The following is a 14,876-nucleotide window of genomic DNA, read 5'->3' on the forward strand; positions in this document are numbered from 1 at the left end:
GAAAGTAAAACAATAAATAAAAAAATATAGTCCCAAAACAGAAAAAAGAGGGTAAAAAAGGATTAAAAAATAAAAAATGTGTAGATAGAAAAAAGGGAATAAAATAACAATTTAAAAATGTGAAAAGACTTGCTGTTAAACCAAAGATGGGGTAAATTAAATGAGAGTCTGTCTGTGTTCATTGGTTGTACTCTGTGAGTTACTGTAATAAATAAATAATCATACAGTGCAATAGAGTAAAGAAGATATTGTGCGAAATCCGAAATGAAGGCTTACCTTATATGTCAACGCGTTTTGGCCTTAGTACAGGACTTTATCAAAACTCTTGTCCCTTTGCTTTACTGAGCAGAATATATCAACAAAAGGTACAGGTACTCATTAATTTTTGATTGAGTACTGGTACTTTATATTTTACAAAAAAGCACTATATATATATATATATATGTATATATGTGTATGTGTGTGTGTGTGTGTGTGTACATATGAATTTATGTGTTTATGTGTGTCTTACCGTATTTCTACTTACATTACATTTCACATTCCAATGTTATTCATTTACAGAATAGTGCTATTTTTATTCTTAAAGGAGCATTGTACACTTGATTTTTCTTTGCATAAATGTGTTGTAGATGATCCATTTATATAGCCCATGTGTTTACAGACTACTGCTGGCTCCTGTTTTTCTAATGTGTTTTTTCATATGCGGGGGGGGGGGGGCTCGAAGAGCATCTGCTTCCAACCCCTTCCACTGGGTGTTCCAGCTAACTTTATCAATAGTGCTAAACTTGGAGCTTCTAATGAAGTTTTTAAAAGGTTTTATACTGGATTTTTAGATCATAATCTGTGTATATTCTTCTTTATAGTAGTGTCTATTACATGCAGTTATATGAAAATTTTTGTATACTGTCCCTTTATCATAGTAAGCCATGGTTGTAGTAAAAGCCATTATTTAATACTAGCATATTTTAGAGAATACATACCTTTTTTAATTCATATTTTATTTAATATTTGTCATGAATGTTCCAATCAGTGCTAAAAAAATCACAATTGTCATAAAATATTATATTTTTTCGATTATGACACTTCTCTAATATAAAATTGTTAAATCTGTATTTATTATTTAAAATATTGTATTATTTTTCTCTTTTTATATCAATGTCTGTATTTCATATTCAATGCATATATTTTATTAATTTATTTAATAAAATGGAACCGACTACCAAATAATGAAATGTAAATAATGAATAGAACAGATTACAAGCTTTTTTTTAGTAATTATGAAGACATACAATGTCTATTGTGTTTTGTTTTTGATGATTTAATTTTTTTTTTTAATTTTTATAGTAGCATTTTATTGACACACAGATTTATTTTCCATTTATAGAGATCATTCTTCAAACTGTGGTAATTCTATTTCTTGCACAGCTAGCTCTTTCAGTATATAGTTTAATCTTGCATAATCAGTAAACACATATTTTATGTCCAAACTGTGCAGATAAGCTCTTTAAGATGTAATTTGTTTGCCATGGAATATGCAAATCAGATACATGTACATGACCTATTCATTAAAGTTTGGGTTTGCATAAATCTTAGAAATCCAATACTGTAATGCACAACTAATATTTTTAAAAAAAGAAAAGAAAATTTATATATGCACATGAGATATTTAAAGTAAATAAACACACAAAAAATATGAATATGATGATTCAAACAGCCTATAAAAGTCATCAGCTTTATCTTGCAGCTACTATTTAAGTGAGGGGTTTATGTTAAACACTGATATTGACATTTTTAGAACTTTTAGAGATTTGGCTGTGATTTGTCACTTTTGGTGGAACTGGAAGTTGCTACAAACCCTGGGAAGTAGGTAACCACTTTTTTTCAATAGAACCATATGAGCTCCCCCCCCCCCACACACACACACACACTAATCTAAATTAAAAAGTAGTATACAAATTTTCAAAACTATGGACGGTAAATTATGATGTAGACTTTTATTATCGTTGCTTGATGAAAAACAAGGTCTAGGTAAATAAAACGTTGTTTTTATGGTGCTCACATTGGAATGGAAGAACACACAGCCACATGTGAAATTGTGTAGAATTTGCACATCTACAGACCTCCCAACTGTCGCTTTTTGACAGGGACAGTCCCTGATTCTGAGCTCTGTCCTTCTGTCTCTCTGAGACAGCCCTATGTACATCGTTATGAAATTTCCCTTAGCTCCACCACTGGAACACCCACAAACTGCCCTGACACACCGGCAGACCATCCAGAAACAGCCACAATCCTGTCTACTAACCACTCATGATCCCTCTCCTCCCATGGCTCAACCCACAAAATGGTGACGGGCTCCTATCAATCTTCTGTGTCCCTCATTTTCAGCCACAAATGTTGGGAGATATGCGTTTTGTTCAATATCTGATCAAAGAAAGCATTTTAGTGAATACACAGTTTGGGTTAATCTTGATTTTGAGGGATATGTTGATCTTATATTTCTAGCTTAATTGTAGTAAATTTGATACATATTTGGATACTGTATGGACACATAGGGGATGATTATCTAACTTTCACCAGAGCAGGAATGAAAACCATGCTGACACTCCCAGGGGATGTGTAATTCTCTAAAAAAAAAAGGGGGCTATCCCTTTGAGTTGCAAGGTGCCTTTGCTAGAAAGGAAACACTTTGCTAGGGAGAGTGAAGTTAACATGGAGTACACTTTAAATATTAAAATATTTTGTGAGCCCAGTTGTAATGCATTCACATACTTATGGACAGTCTAGTCAAAAATAAACTTTCATGATTCAGATAGGGCATGCAACTTTCCAATTTACTTTTATCATAAATTTTGCTTTGGTCTCTTGGTATTCTTTGTGGAAAGCTAAACCTAGGTTCATATGCTAATTTCTTAACCCTTGAAGGCTGCCTCTTATCTGAATGCATTTAGATTTTTTTCATAACTAGAGGGCATTAGTTCATGTGTGCCATATTAGATAATATTATGCTCACACCCATGTTGTTACCTAGGAGTCAACACTGATTGGCTAAAATGCATCTGTCACAAGAACTGAAATAAAGGGGCAGTCTGCACAGGCTTAGATAAAAGGTAATCACAGAGGTAAAACATATATTATTATAACTGGGTTGGTTATGCAAAACTGGGTAATGGGTAATAAACAGTTTATCTTTTTAAACAATAATAATTCTTGTGTAGATTGTCCCTTTAAAGGCAGGGGACCCGAATTTGTGAGACACAATGTTTTCAAGATAAAACCTGTCTGTCGAGCATTTTATCAGCTGATTTGTAATATTGGAGTTTCAGATTTAAGAGCTAATTGGGAAATTAAAACTGTATACGGTATTGTATATTATACAAATCTATATTGAAGATACTTTGCACTTGGGAACTGTGTCTGTGATGAACTGAGAACCTGCTTCTCTAAAATGAAAAACTGCCAAATTAATTGTTGTGTCCAACCAACTACATTAATCAGTAAAACATGTTGGTGTTGAAATTCATGTAACACATTCAAATCCTCTTCAAAACAGCTGTGGTTTTCATTTTTTAATAGCAATGTAAAAGAGCTCAGATTGAAACCTTATTAATTTACAAATATCAATTTATCAATGGTACAATAACATATGGAAAATAATTTGTTTTTAGAGTTCTAAACAGATATATGTTTAAGAAAGTTTTAAAGCAACCCCTATACCACTCTATCCGAATTGTCATGCAATGTAGATAGCATTGGATTTTGTGGCATGTTTAAATTGAAAGCCATTTCAGTCAATTTAAAAAAAAAAATCCCACTTTAAAGGGATGCTAAACCCATTTTTTTTATTTTGTGATTCAGATAGAGCATGCCATTTTAATCTACATTCTAATTTACTTCTATTATCAATGTTTCTTTGTTCTTTTCCTATCTTTATTTGAAAAGCAGGAATGCAAAGTTTAGGAGATGGTCCATTTTAGGTTCAGCACCCTGGATAGCTATATTTAGCCACCAATCAGCAAATGCTACCCAGTTACTGAACCAAAAATGGGCCAGCTCCCAAGTTTTGCATTCCTGCTTTTCAAATAAATATATCAAGAAAACAAAAAAAATTGATAATCAGAATAAATTTGAAAGTTGCTTAACATTACATGCTCTATCTGAATCATTAATGAAAAAAATTGAGTTTAGTATTGTGACTACCAAAGTTAACCAACCCTGCACCAGTCACTTGTTTGGCACAGAAAGGGTTATCGGACCCTTTCTACTGTCACTAATATGTCACAATCTAGCCACGCCAGGCAAGCTTGTGATTTAGTTCAGTGGGTGCAAGGGTTAACAACATGCTTTACTAGACATAAAATAAATGCCCCAAACTCCCCTTTAATGCCACCCACACTAAACTAACTATGCTACCACCACTTATGATTTATTAAAGGGAAAATCCTAAGGGAAAATCCTAAGGGAAAACCCAGACTTACACATTAACTCTCAGACTACAGTTTAGCATAAAATAACCTAAAATATACAGTTCTAATACTCCAGTCTCTTTCAGTAATGTGGTTCAAATATTAGACAACGGCCAAAGCTTAAAAAGGAATTTTTTATTATGCCAAAAATGATTATGCACAATGCATTATTAATAAAAAGCTGTTACAAATAAAATTACACTCAAGCAAACAGATTTTCAAAATAAAAAGAAGAAAATAGAAACCTCATACTGTACTAGCGTAATCTGTGTTCCAGGGAGATGGCATGAAGCAATGGGTCCTTACTCTGTAGAACAGCTTCCCTTGTAAGAATGACAACTTCATTGTTAAAACACAAGATTCTTATACATATTTTTCAGAGATGAAGTTGCCAGACCCCACCCTTCTTGCAGGGGCTAACAAACCCCCTATCTTTTATGACCTTCAATAAACTCTAAGTCTTTGCCTGAAATTATAGAACACATTATAATTTCTGCTAGGTAAATTTTACTAGGTCTATTTTCATATAAGTAGGAAGGCAATCTTTTAGTTTCATTGGGAGAATCAATTTGATACCAAGCATGACAGGGTTGTCACATTTACCTTCATCTAATGTCATAGCAGTTTTAAACACATATCTACATTGTACCTATGTCCCTTTATTGACCTTATCAGTTTTTGTAAAGAGGCACTGTTTTGTATCATGCCCTCTGCTGACAGTTTGAGCCATAAGGCCTCTTCTGTGTATACTACAGAGTATTTATGAGGCTCCTGGCACTTCAAAGAAAACACAAACAAACACAGGACACAGTTCTTCTTGTTTTTTTAGCTCACAGGCTAAAGAGAATTAACCCCTTAATAGCTAAATCATGAGGTATTCGTGACAAGTATCTCTTTAAACAATTTATCATAAAGTTTTGAAATGCATTATAAAATCAATGAAACATTTTAAAGTAAGCATTGCAATTTTTCATCTATGTTAGATCTATGTTTATGTATTGTTTCCTTTCATAAAGGTTTGTGAAAATCCTTGAGAACATACCGTTGAAAGGTATTTTTATGGCTCATATTAAAAAAAAATACAGATAAGAAATGACAAAAAGTTATAGTGCATACAAGAGTTCTCACTCACATGAGAAAACAGTTTAAGCTCTCTCTCTATGGAAATTTTAATCCTTAATACTCTGCTGGACCCTCTGTAAGAAGCCTGTGTTGTCGATTTTTAAAGTTCCTGGATAAATATTGTATAAATACATTTGTTTTGATTCCCATAGCCATAGATTTACATTTAAAGGGTCAGTAAAGACAAAATTAACTTTCATGATTCAGACAGAGGATGCAATTTTAAACAACTTTGCAATTTACTTCTATTATCATATTTTTATGGTATCCTTTATTGAAGAATAAATCTAAGTATTCTTATATGAGCTCACGAGTGTGCATGTGTGCTTTGCAACTTTATTTGTAAGAGTGTTATATATTGTTGCAAACACTGCACCCATAGAATGCTAAAAACACATGCATGCTCCTGAGCTCCTATCAGCTTATCTAGTTTTACCCTTCATCAAAGGATACCAAAAGAACAAAGCAAATCTGAAGCTAGAAATGCATTGGAAAGTCAATCAAAATGGCATATTCTAAATTAATAAAAGTTTAATTCTGACTTTACTGTAACTTTATTCTAAGAAAATAAACATTTAAAAGCTAATAGAAAAAATATTATATCCTATTATATTTTCCTATTATATTTTCTAGTCAGTTTTTTAAAGATATGCTGCACCACTTTCAAGTGATAACATGTCCCTTCAAATAAGTTATTGACATTCAATTCTACTAAAAGTATAAGTAATCTATTGATCAGAATAAATTAAAGTTCTGCCAAAATAACAAATAATAAAGGACTATAAATTTAATTTAGGCCATATCCAGTATTTTACTGGGCTGCTATTGGCAATTACCACTGTATTGCAGGCACTATGATAGGCAAGAGGGTTAACAAAGCTATCTTTACAACTAAACGGACTATACAAAGTTATGTTAACCCCTTAAGAGCAAGAGACAAGTTGGTAGTGGGTTTTCTCAATGTTAAGGGGTAAAAAAAATGAAATTGAACTATAAAATCTTAAATAACGCATTATGAAGAAAACAAGCAAAATACATTCATTACTTATTTTGCCTAATTTTCTTGTAATTTTCTCTGGAAATTGTACATTTTCCACTGCCTCCAGAGCCACTAAAGTGCATAGGACATCTATCTTATATATCAGGAAATAGAAAACAAATTGTAATAGAGCTAAAGATCTGTCTGAAATTAAACGTTTTAAACATGTTTAAAGGGACACTGAACCCAAATTTTATCTTTCATGACTCAGACAGAGCATGTCATTTTAAGCAACTTTCTAATTTACTCTTATTATCAATTTTTCTTCATTATCTTGCTATCTTTATTTTAAAAGCAAGAATGTACGTTTAGAAGCCGGCCCATTTTTGGTTCACAACCTGGAATGTCCTTGCTGATTGGTGGATAAATGCTGTCCAGGGTTCTAAACCAATAATTGTCTGGCTCCTTAGCTTACATGCCTTCTTTTTTAAATAAAGATAGCGGGAGTACAAAGAAAAATTGATAATAGGAGTAAATAAGAAAGTTGCTTAAAATTGCATGCTCTATCTGAATCATGAAAGAAAAAAAGTGGGGTATAGTATACCTTTAAGCAATTTAGGGCTAGATTACAATTGTGATTTACGCAAGTTTTTATATTTGTTTATATATATATATATATATATATATATATATATATATATATATATATATATATATATATATATATATATATATAGTGGGGCAAAAAAGTATTTAGTCAGCCACCAATTGTGCAAGTTCTCCCACTTAAGGCCTGTATCATAGGTATACCTCAACTATGAGAGACAAAATGTGGAAACAAATCCACGTTGTCTGATTTGGAAATAATTTATTTGCAAATTATGGTGGAAAATAAGTATTTGATCAATATCAAAAGTTCATCTCAATACTTTGTTATATATCCTTTGTTGACAATGACAGAGGTCAAACATTTTCTGTAAGTCTTCACAAGGTTGTCACACACTGTTGCTGGTATGTTGGCCCATTCCTGCATGTAGATCTCCTCTAGAGAAGTGATGTTTTGGGGCTGTCGCTAGGCAACACGGACTTTCAACTCCCTCCAAAGATTTTCTATGGGGTTGAGATCTGGAGACTGGCTAGGCCAGTCCAGGACCTTGAAATGCTTCTTACAAAGCCACTCCTTCGTTGCCCGGATGGTGTGTTTGGGATCATTGTCATCCTGAAAGACCCAGCCACGTTTCATCTTCAATGCCCTTGCTGATGGAAGGAGGTTTGCACTCAAAATCTCACGATACATGGCCCCATTCATTCTTTCATGTACACGGATCAGTCGTCCTGTTCCCTTTGCAGAGAAACAGCCCCAAAGCATGATGTTGCCACCCCCATGCTTCACTGTAAGTATGGGGTTCTTTGGTTGCAACTCAGCATTCTCTCTCCTCCAAACATGACGAGTTGTGTTTCTACCAAACAGTTCTACTTTGGTTTCATCTGACCATATGACATTCTCCCAATCCGCTTCTGGATCATCCAAATGCTCTCTAGCATACTTCAGAAGGGCCCGGACATGTACTGGCTTAAGCAGGGGGACACGTCTGGCACTGCAGGATCTGAGTCCCTGGCGGCATAGTGTGTTACTGATGGTAGCCTTTGTTACGTTGGTCCCAGCTCTCTGCAGGTCATTCACTAGGTCCCCCTGTGTGGTTCTGGGATGTTTGCTCACCGTTCTTGTGATCATTTTGACCCCACGGGGTGAGATCTTGCATGGAGACCCAGATCGAGGGAGATTATCAGTGGTCTTGTATGTCTTCCATTTTCTAATTATTTCTCCCACAGTTGATTTCTTCACACCAAGCTGCTTGCCTATTGCAGATTCAGTCTTCCCAGCCTGGTGCAGGCCTACAATTTTGTTTCTGGTGTCCTTTGTCAGCTCTTTGGTCTTCACCATAGTGGAGTTTGGAGTGTGACTGTTTAAGGTTGTGGACAGGTGTATTTTATACTGATAACAAGTTCAAACAGGTGCCATTAATACAGGTAATGAGTGGAGGACAGAGGAGCCTCTTAAAGAAGAAGATATAGGTCTGTGAGAGCCAGATATCTTGCTTGTTTGTAGGTGACCAAATACTTATTTTCCACCATAATATACAAATAAATTCTTTCCAAATCAGACAATGTGATTGTCTGGATTTGTTTGCACATTTTGTCTCTCATAGTTGAGGTATACCTATGATGACAATTACAGGCCTCTCTCATCTTCTTAAGTGAGAGAACTTGCACAATTGGTGGCTGACTAAATACTTTTTTGCCCCACTGTATATATATATATATATATATATATATATTGTGTGTGTACATATGTATTTATGTGTATATATATATATATATATATATATATATATATATATATGTGTATATTTGTCTGTAAATACACATTTAAACACAAAAATACATATGTATATATATATATATATATATATATATATATATATATATATATATATATATATAAAATCTTTAGAGATGTTTTTGTATATATCTCAATGTTTAAGCCCTTTGACTGCCTTATAACTTTGAGCCCTTATAACTTATGTGTACGATATGTTTTTTAAATATTTATTAGATGGTGTTATTATGAGTGTACGTGTACTTTGTAATGTATTTTTGATGCGTTTTGTGACCAGTGGTAAAACAACTTTGCAATATACTTTCATTATTTATTAAAACTTTATTTTAACACTTCTCACATGGTAAACCATGTAAAATGCTCCATTGAAATGATATAGCTGAAAAAAACAGGATTGGGTCTTCGTTACAAGGCTTTCAAATGGAATCCTTTGTGAATCCTTTGTGACCAGGATTTCATTAATGTAGCCACAAAAACTGGAAACCACACTGTAGATTTTGTCTTTGCAATCACAAAGATGCAAATCTGTTTGTGTCGTGAAGGCGCAATCCTGTTTGAACCCCCAGTCACAAAGGTGCAATCCAATTTAAGAAAAAAATTTGAGTGGTCTCTTAATTTATATTTATACAGTATATATATATATATATATATATATATATATATATATATATATATATATATATATATATAAATGTTTGTCTTGTCCACTGCAGACGAACTATATAATAGTTATAAATAGAGCTTTAATGAATCTAGAATACATAAATTATACCTAAAATGCCATCTGTGGCCATTTTACAGTGTCTTGTACATGTGCAACAAAATAGAATTATTCCAAATTGTCTTGAAATACTTGCAAAGAAATGCCTTTAGGTGTCAAATTCAATAAGTGTAAAATACTCTTTCAAACCTGTTGAAAAGTATCAAGAAAATGGACTGTGATCATTGAGAAAATATTGCTCAGAGAAACAGCCAAAAACCCATTATTGTAATAGCTTTGAAAGGAAACGTGTGCTTTTCCAGCCAAAAACCGACCCAAATAGATGGCCAATAGATTGTGATTAACCCCATAATCCTTTAAATGGACCTAGAAGTCAGAATTAACCCTTCATGATTTAAATAAAATATACGATTAAGAAAGAAAAAAATTAATTACTCACTAAAATGGCCAAACAAGCACATTTTCCTTTATGGTAAATTAAAGTTGAAAGCATTTAAACTGTCATTTTGTAGTAAATGGTACATTGATTTGCATTAAAGTCATTTTTATTTATGCATCAGAAATGTTTCACATCATTACAAAATATCTGCATAAAAGCATTTATAGCTATAATTTTGTTAAAGGGACACTGAACCCAATTTTTTTTATGATTCAGATAGAGCATGCAATTTTAAGCAACTTTATCATTTATTCCTATTATAAATTTTTCTAAGTTCTCTTGCTATATTTATTTAAATAGGCAGGAATGAAAGCTTTGGAGCGGGCCTATTTTTTGTTCAGTACCCTGGATAGGGCTTGCTGATTGGTGCCTGAATTTAGCCATCCAATCAGCAAGCGCAACCAAGGTTCTCAACCTAAAATGGGCCGGCTCCAAAGCTTGTATTCCTGCTTTTTCAAATAAAGATAGCAAGAGAACGAATAAAAATTGATAATTGAAATAAATTAGAAAGCTGCTCAAAATGGCATGCTCTATCCGAATCATGAAAAAGATGTTTGGGTTTAGTATCCCTTTAATTAAGTTTTCATTGTTTTCCAGGCCGATGAAACTCCCCTTTAAAGGCCTCTTGAATGCTGTTTATCTTACTTTCTTTGCTGTTGCCAGTTAGGTTCTATGTATATTACTCAATCACTGTGGAATATGTTGGAGGCCTTCCACAAAATGCACTTCAGCTTTTCAAGGAAGAGGGAAAAAACTACCATTTGTAGAATTAAACTACAGGAATAGGAGAGAAAATAAATAATTACATTTGTTAAATTATTTATAATGAATCATTTCATGGGGTGTGCAATTTTGATTTGAAGGTTCCTTTAGTCTCCCTTTAAAATCCAACAAATAATGTCACAAAACTAAAAGCACTAAATCACAATAACCTTAATTTTAACAAATTCTATTACTGATTTTTTTTTGTCAAAATGTATTCATGTTTTGTAGGATATTGTTTTTAAAAGTTTGGTCACATTTGTTATAATTTCAGTGCATTTCTCTCTCTGCTACAGTGCAGTTATTTCTCAGTCACTTATTGTTTTTCCCTTATGCAATGTATTTATTTTTGTAATTTCTTTCCTTGCTTCCCTGTTCCTGACAGTGACTAGAGATAGACTGACCTCTATAACTACCAGTAGGAATAGTTACAGGAACAAATGGGGATAGTTACAGGAATTAATGCTTTAATTATATTAAAAAGTAATTTGCTTTTCTGTAACAGATTGACAAATAAATTACATATTAATTTGATTTTGTGCAATTCTCTTGTTGGTGCTCTACAAATACCTAAAAATAACACACTAATAGCTCACATACAGCATTATACCTCATTTGAAGTTGCTTGTATTTATTGTTGTACTTCAAGACATAGTTATAGTTATGCTATTGACTCTTGTATCTAAATAATGCATCTGTACTAAAGAAACGGTGTCTGTATGAATAAAACTGACGTTTTCCAAGCAGTGCACAGGAACAGAAATGTCCCCAATGAAAAAGTGGTAATGACAATACAACAATGACATGAGCAGCTGTATATATAAACATCTTGTGACACTGTCATTATTGTCTACATGTAAAATAAACCAGGAGTAGGGAGCGGCCTGAACTTAAAGTCATTCAGCTCTAAGGCGAAGGCAGCTTTTTACAGGCAACTGTGAGGGGACATTGCAATGTCTGGCTCTGCTACAATTTTTGTGTTTGAAGTGAATATAAATCAAATTACAATGTTCTGAGTGCTATATAATTTTATTTGTTTATAGTTTCTCTGTAATTATGGTGTAGATAGTTTGATGCAACCTAGCAAACATAACATTGAGGAGAAGGAATGGAATGACGTGCAGAGGACACACACATACACACACAAAATTCACCTACATGCGTTCACACACACAGTTACAATAGGCACACATACACGGGCACAAACATGCACACAAACAAGCTAGGTAAAATCATGTACACATGCACACACACAGGCAAAAACATGCACACACACATACACACACATACACATATATAGAAGCACAAACACACAAATACAATATGCACACATACACAGGCATAAGCATGCACACAAACAAGCCAGGTACAAACATGTACAAACACACACACACACACATAGAGGCACAAACACACACACACACACACACACACATAGAGGCACAAACACACACACACACGCACACACAGAGGCACAGACATACACATAGAGGCACAAACATACACACACACACATAGAGGCACAGACATGTACGTACACACACACACATAGAGGCACAAACACACACACACGCACACACATAGAGGCACATACACACACAGCGGCACAAACATACACACACACATAGAGGCACAGACATGTACACACACACACACATAGAGGCACAAACATGCACACAGACACACACACACATAGAGGCACAAACATGCACACACACACACAGGCACTGCACACATACACTCACATAGAGGCACAAACATGCACACACACATAGAGGCACAAACATGCACACACACACACATAAAGGCACAAACATGCACACACACACACATAGAGGCACAAACATACACGCACACACACACACATAGAGGCACAAACATGTAGACAGACACACACATAGAGGCACAAACTTGTACACACACACACACACACACACATATAGAGGCACAAACATGCACACAGACACACACACATAGAGGCACAAACTTGTACACGCACACACATAGAGGCACAAACATTCACACAGACACACACACATAGAGGCACAAACATGTACACAGACACACACATAGAGGCACAAACCTTTACACACACACACACATAGAGGCACAAAGATGCACACACACATAGAGGCACAAACATGTACACACACATAGAGCAACAAACATGCACACAGACACACACATAGAGGCACAAACTTGTACACACACACATAGAGGCACAAAGATGCACACACACACATAGAGGCACAAAAATGTACACATGCACACACACACACTCACATAGAGGCACAAACATACACACAGACACACACACACATATATAGAGGCACAAACATGCACACATGCACACACACACACACACACACACACACACAGAACAATAAACATGCACACAGACACACACATAGAGGCACAAACTTGTACACGCACACACACATAGAGGCACAAAGATGCACACACACACACACATAGAGGCATAAACATGTACACATGCACACACACACACTCACATAGAGGCACAAACATAGACACAGACACACACACACATAGAGGCACAAACATGCACACATGGGTAGAATTGATGGGTCTTTTTGGTTCTTATCTACCGTCAAATTCTATATTCTATGTTTATATATATTCTATGTTTATATATATTATGTGTAAAATGTGTATTTACTTTTTAAAGGTTTAGTAAATTGTACTAAAGGCAATGTGTTGTTTCTGCAGAAACTTCAGGGGTAGATAGCAGCATCCACTGCTTGTTAAATCTACCTCTGAAGTTTACAGCTTGATGGAAACTTAAGTTAAAAAGCTTAGCTTGTCTGCCAACTTTTAGGTCCGATCGGGATGATTGACACCCCCTGCTAGCGGCTGATTGGCTGCAAATGTGCAGGGGGCGGCATTGCACAAGCATTTCACAAGAAATGCTTGTGCAAAGTTAAATGCCAGTAGCGTATGCTGTCTGCATTTAGCGAAGCTGAGCGGACAGGATTCACTACTGTGAATCACGTTGATATGGCATTTAATAAATTGGCCCCTATAAGCACATACACAGATGGAAAAAAAAAATCAGAGAAATCTATTTTGGCAAAACTGATAATAAACTAGTAAATTTTGAAAATATTTTGGGTCATGGCATTAACATTATTCAGGATATACACAGATACAATTAAACTTTATCAGCTTGCAAACCCAGAGCAAATACATAATTTGGGGCATTTCAAATTATGCAGGCATTGAAAACCATGCATTAAAAATCAAATGCCAATTTTGTATCTTGTGTATAGCTATACATAGTGATATGTAATAATAAGTAAAACTGTTTTGCAATTTACAATATGTTTTTCATGTAAAATAATTGTAATCTGAAAGTTTTTTTTTAAGAAAAAAATATGCATGATTACTTTTCAGACATATACAATAGATTCACAGTCTTGCTCTTTTTTGGCATATAACAATTTCTAAATGTTGGGTGATATTGGATTGGGATCACAGTGCATTTTCCAGTGATCATAATCCAAAAATTCTTCTGCCTTTAATAACCCTCAAGCTCAGAATAGTTATCGCCCGAAAAACAACAGGAAATCATTATCTCTCATTAATCTCCCAATTTTGGATGCAAAAATCAAATTAGCGCTATTAAAGTCAAACAAAACAATGGCCTAGATTACGAGTTTTGCATTAGAGGCTGTGCGGTGCTAACGAGCAGTTTTCCCTCAACGCTCACTTACCTACAGCGCTGGTATTACGAGTTTTTACAAACCCGTCGTTAAAAGACAAGAAGTGAGCGTTGAGCCAAATTTTGCTCCTTACCGCACTCCAATACCAGCGCTGCTTAAGTCAGTGGTGAGCTGGTGTAACATGCTCGTGCACGATTTCCCCATAGAAATCAACGGGGAGCGCCGGCTGAAAAAAGTCTAACACCTGCAAAAAAGCAGCGTAAAACTCCTTAACGCAGCCCCATTGATTCCTATGGGGAAATACAT

General features: G+C 34.6%; 1 protein-coding gene across 1 annotated transcript in view; it reads left to right on the forward strand.

Annotated features, from left to right (window-relative positions):
• The window catches only part of PRR16 (proline rich 16), a 752,278-nt gene that overhangs the window by 410,679 nt on the left and 326,723 nt on the right, over nucleotides 1-14,876 (forward strand). The gene's annotated exons all lie outside the window — the stretch shown is intronic.

This window comes from Bombina bombina, chromosome 2 (genome assembly GCF_027579735.1).
Source record: "Bombina bombina isolate aBomBom1 chromosome 2, aBomBom1.pri, whole genome shotgun sequence".
Lineage (NCBI taxonomy): Eukaryota > Metazoa > Chordata > Amphibia > Anura > Bombinatoridae > Bombina > Bombina bombina.